This window comes from Meleagris gallopavo, chromosome 3 (assembly GCF_000146605.3).
Source record: "Meleagris gallopavo isolate NT-WF06-2002-E0010 breed Aviagen turkey brand Nicholas breeding stock chromosome 3, Turkey_5.1, whole genome shotgun sequence".
Taxonomy (NCBI): domain Eukaryota; kingdom Metazoa; phylum Chordata; class Aves; order Galliformes; family Phasianidae; genus Meleagris; species Meleagris gallopavo.
The window spans coordinates 14,935,360-14,941,482 of record NC_015013.2 but is presented as its reverse complement, the minus strand read 5'-3'; positions in this window follow the sequence as shown (position 1 = coordinate 14,941,482).

Below are 6,123 nucleotides of genomic sequence, written 5' to 3'. Positions count from 1 at the left end.
TCCTAATCTAATAGGATGTTACCCAAATGGATATCATATCACAGATGGCCATGAATCTAGTTAACTGAGGAGACAATTGCTAATACTCAAATTGGGGCAAATTGACCTCTTCGTTACTAATTGTACACTTAGTTCTCCACTGTCTATCAAAAGAAATTGATTCAGTTAAGCTTAGCTTTTCCTAGCATGTTTCTAAATGAGAGCAAGTCTGATGAATCTGGAAAATAACTGCAGTTGTAACATATCTGACACCATGATGCTCCAGAAAGCTCATTTCTGTCTGTTATTTGAGAAATTAATTGCCCTTGTTGTAAGGCTTGGTTGGCCTATGTAGTTTTCCTCCACTTTTCCTCATCCCTAAGGGATCTGGTAGAATCTCAGAATGATCTTGAGTGAGTACTTAAGGTCCATGTATAGCAGTGAACATAAGGAGTACAAAGCAGGACTGCTTTGACTGCGTCTTGCACATTTGGAGTTAGGCTGATCTGCATTCTTCCCCTCTCTCTCAGATATTTCTTTCATGATCATCTTCAAATAAGTTGCCTCTGTAGTGTCTTGTCTGTATAATGAGTGGGAATGCTTAGCTATTATAGTAGGAGTGGAGAGTAGAAAAGAAAGATCCAAGAGTAGTGGTTAAATTGTGATACCATTGTAATAATATATAGAAACAGTGATCAAGCCCATAAACTTATGCAAGAAGTCATTACACAACACCTATTGAAAGAATGAAATAGCTTACGGTCTGATCAGAGAAAACAAAGATGAAAAAGAGACAGACTTGAAAGCGATGCTGTTGTACAGGAGGCATTATTGAGATGGAAAATGCTACCTACCCCTCAGCATTACTGTCTCTAAAAGAAAACTAGACTTTTGTCCCCACTAGTATTATTCTATTACCTTTCATGGCATTAGTGCAAGGCATGGATTTCTCAAAAATATTTTGGTTTAAATACTACAAAATAAAAATGCCTTTTGTTCTGGTATTGGGATGGGTTGTTGTTGGTTGTTTTGTTTTGTTTTTGAAGAAAATCTGTGCTTTGCTCTTAATGGTATCATGGTACACCATAAGATTTTCATTCCCTTCCAATCAATAATTGCTGAAGTTTTAATCTTTGTTTTTCATTATAATTATCAACTCTCTGTGGGAAATACATAAAAATTATTACTGAGTGGGTTGAAATTAGGTTAGAATAGTTTTCTTCATTGCCTGGTTTCCTGATGATTTCTGTGGTTTTGTTGTTGTAGTAATTATAGTCTGCCTTAGTTTAGATTTTGCTATCTGCCAATATGTCTCATTTAATTAGAACATACCCGATTAATGAATAATGGGCTTACGACTACATAAGCCTGGAGATATTGAAACAAGATTTCTCTGCTAGGAAGGTATTATATTCTCAACATATGGTCTGAGCTTTGGATTTTGTGATTCTGAAGAATAGATTCACTCCAAGGTTAACAAAGAGTGAAAATTGAGATATTAGATTTCAGATTTCAAATGTCGTACTCAACAGTAAGATCCTGTACGCTTTGTCAGTCAACAAACTAAAGCACGTCAATAACACAACTACAGGTGTTTATCTCTCAGTAGGGTTCTCATTCACATTAGCTAACTCAAAGGAAGCAATAAGGAAAATACAACTTTTTTTTTTTTTTCCCCAAGTCTTTGGTTCAGGAATCACTTTTATCAACTACAGTCTGAAGGATCAAGCCATAACACCATAATGCTGTTACCTGCAATTCTTACTTTAGATACTGTAATAGGCATACTATAAATCTTGTTTTGAAATCATGAAAGGTTAGAGAGCATGTCTGATTCTGAAAATCGGAAACTCCTTCCTATGCTATGAGAATTTCAGCCTTTTAATGTTCCCAGACCTTCCTGCTTGTATAATGCTCTTAAACATGTTGAACTTTGGTTTGCATGTCTGCCTACCTGTGCTGCAGAAAGCACAGTCTGGGGAGGAAGGATGTGTTTCTGAGTTTCATCCTGCTATGGAAAAAAGCTTTCATAGGATATTCATGCTTACCAGAGCTCAGAACAGACCCAGTGTCCCACAGCTGAGTCAAAGATTGTAATTTGTTATGGCTCTGAATGGACTTGTGGCCTGCCAGTTTTTCCTTTCTTTCTCTCTATTTTATTTTCTTTTAGACTTTATAAAAAGATGATTGAAACATTGAGTGTGTTTTATTCTTTTCAGTAAGATATGAGATTAATTTTACAGTTAAGAAATGCATTGGGTTCTTTATAGGCACCCCAAGCAGTATACGTATTTCTGCTGCCCCTAGGTAGCAGAATTTAAGAGGTCTGAAATCACAGGTAGAACACAAGTGAGCTATTTCTATGAAACACTTCAGATACTCTAGAGTGCTTAAAAAAATAGGGATTTGATATAGATGGGTTTTAATATTCTTCATAGAAGTCGACAGACCTTTATAGATATTATAAATATTACAATGAATTTTTTAAATGTATTTATGAACCCTATAGGAACTTCCCTGATTCTTCCTATATTATAGTGAACTCCATTGCCATCGTGCTCTTGCATAGAATGCTGGAAAAACAGGCATACTGGTATGTTCAGTCTTGTTTCAGGCAACATAACTAATCTACCTGAATGCTACTGAATTGAGCCTGCAGGACTCATGTAGATATTGGAATTTTTGAGCATTTGTGTACTATTGTTGGAACAGTATTCACTCTTGTTTCACAAAATCGTGTCAAAATAAGAAATAAAAGAAAAAAAATCAGTATCATAGCAAAAGACAAGTTATACATGTCTTAGATTTAATTGCCTTCAAGATGATTACTGAAGATAGTAGCCAAATTAATGCATAACAGCAATTGCTTGTAGTTTGCACTCTTATTTTTTTCCAAGCCTCATGTGATGAGATACTGTTTATGTCTCATGATACAGTGATGTATTTGATTTTCAGAGAAAAATGTATTCCTGCTCATGGGCTGACTTCTTTAGGGATGTTGTGAGGACTATCTTAAGCTATCTGTTTATGCCACTGGACCTTAGTTAATCACAAGTCATTTCAGTGTTTTGGAGGTGTAACCTGTAATGTCAGCTCTCAGCTGCTCAGCCTCTCTGGAAGCAATCAGAAGATTCCTGCACAGTCCTTAGCCTATCAGGGAAGATTTACTGTATCAAATCTGCTTAGTAATTTAGTCCACTCAACATCATTATCAGCCCTCTAGTCTTGTGGGCTGGTGGGAATGTCTATATATATATATGTGTGTGTGTGTGTGTGTTCGTGTCTATATCTTATTTTTTCCTTTGAGAGGAAAGAAAAAAAAGTTGCCAAACTCATCATTGTTTGTAGATACATGGGAGAACACAGATACAAGGGAAAATGGTTTTAATGTGTTTAGACTGTAAGACTCTTAGGACTGTTAAAAGCAGATTTGAAGTGAGCCTCCTTCTATTAAACAAAAAGAAAAAAACACCAAAGAAATGAAGAATCAGAGAAGGAACTTTTAAGGTATATATGGTGATGGGTGCAAGCATTATGACTGCAGCATCTTTTGCTTTCATACAGCTTTGAGGCTAACCGGATTGGGTTTCAGTAAGTGCTGGCATGCTGGCAACACCAAAGAACAATTCAACTCATTGTTGGACCTACTTTTTGATTGTGTTGTGCCTTATGTTGTCCACATGTAAGAACTGGGATATATGCATTTATCAGAGATTGAAACTGCATGTGAAATGGAGTCCCTTGAAAGCCTAATTCAGTCCCTGAAAAAACAGACACATAAGCATAGGGGCATTATGTGTTCCACTGGCATTAAATATTTGTTTTCTTTCTGCAGTATTCGTAACCTTGCCACTTGAACTGACAGATATTTCTAGCCACTGCCTGGCTTCTCTGCTATCCTCAAGTCTGTCGAGTTTTTGGGCAGTCTTCACAGAGCTGGCATCTGAAATTCTGAAAATAAATTGCTCTTGTCAATAGTCCTGCTGCTAATTCCTATAAGCATTTGTACTCAAACTGAATGTTTAGAATACCTTTTTCCCACTCTAAAAACAGTTTGAGAAGAGAGGGTTTTCTCCTATCCAGAGAAGGAAGGAAAAGCGTAGTGTTAATATCTCCTTGTGTATTGAAAAGTGTTCGCTAACTCTGGGAATGTGGTCATAATTCTCATGCTTCTTTTTTTGTTTGTTTTTAATGTGTTGTTCCATTGTGAAGGTTTGCAGGCAGCAAAATGAAGGTAGGAAAAAAAATTAATAACCTACTATAAATTCTCTCTTTCAGGAGAATCTGAATTCACAATGAGCATAAAAAGATGAGATCAGATAGTTTAACTGTGATAACAAAAGTCCATTTTTAAATGCTAATTAACTCACCAAACATACACCTTGTTTTTAATTAAGGTCTCTAATCATTTCACTTTAAAGTTCCATATTCTATCACAGATTAAAAAATTAAATATATATATGTGCAGATTCTTAAACTTGTCTGAAAAGGGACCAAACAACTGATTAAAAAGAATGAAATCTATGTGCAGAAAGAAAATTTAATGAGATCTCATGAACAATTAAAGAGACCATTTGCATTCTTCTATGTCTATTGGAAAATAAAAAGAAAAAGGAGGAACTGGAAAAAAAAAATCTAAGGAAAGTTTAGATACAATCACATGCTGTGAAGAGATAGAAAAGAGAACATTAAATGCTTTTCATGATTCCTCCTCAACCCCTCAATAACACCACAGGATGCTTATTAGCATGCATATTGGTGTGACCTGGTTTACCACAGCTTTGCATTTAGGCAGGTGCTTAAAACAGGTGTACAAATCTTCTCTATTTTTTTTCTTTCTCAGAACTCTGATAATATGGACAGGTTGCACAGTTTATGTTTGTTCTTTCTGTTGGGACTTTATGGCCCCTTGGCTGCTGCAGGTGGCTTTAGACGATCTTGTTCAAATTGATTTATAATCCTTCTGAAAGAAAGCAGAAAAGTGAGTTCTCAGAGAAATTTCCTTCCTTTCACGTAACATAAAGCATTTCAAACATGCAGTGTGTTTGGTGTGACCCCCAAAGTGGATGTTAGTTACCAGAAATGTATCAAGCAGTAATTGCCACTATGTCTATAGCCCTGCTAACAACATAATTGTGACATAATTGAAATTTGACATCAGTTTTCCTGTTTAACTCTCCCTATCCATAATTATGTTATCTGACATAGAAGTGGTTTGGAGGGGAAATAATACATCGTGCAATGCAAGCTGGACCAGATGGACAGTTGCAAACAGCTGTGAACATTGATCCAGACCTGAGTGTGTTGTGTCTTTAGATCATAAAAGTGGAAAAAATACCTAATACCCAGTAATCTTTTAAGTATTTAAGTCTGATCTTGCAGAGTTCTACCAGTGATATCAACAGAACCGATATTGGAGGGAGATAATGGAGCTCAGAGCTGTGGGAGGTTCTTCTGGGAACTTTACTCTTCCCTGCAGGATCATCCTCATGCAGCTCACTGAACATCTTTCAGTGACTCTTTGAGAGCAATCTGTTTTGTAGAGCCACACTTTCCCTGTGAAACCATAGCCCTCTATTTCGTAGTCACTTAGAAAATAAGCTAAGAGAATCAGCGTCTGGAAAGATTACACAAAGACTGTGTTATGGCAATGAATTTGTTGCTCGTTCCCATCTGATAAGATTAAGATTCAGAACAATTTTGGAGACTTTACATCCAGAATAATTTCTCTGGAAAATCTTCCTTTTTTCCTTTCCCCCTCTTTCTTTTTCTTCCTCACCCTTCTTTTTCTTCTTCCCTCCTTCTTTAAACTTCTTCAGGTGCTTAAAACAGGTGTACAAATCTTCTCTATTTTTTTTTCTTTCTCAGAACTCTGATAATATGGACAGGTTGTACAGTTTATGTTTGTTCTTTCTGTTGGGACTTTATGGCCCCTTGGCTGAAAATAATTATGCAAGCTGAAAAAGAACTTGTAATTCACACACGAGCAAGCAAAGAGGTGAAAGTGCAGCCTTGAAGCTATTAGAAATGTTGAACTGTGTAACTCTAAATGGTGCTGCTCTAATCGATGTTTTACCTAGCAGGAGAAGAGAAAACTCAAGCAAATAGTTAGCAGTTATTTTGCTTTCAGAAAGAACCCTGTCA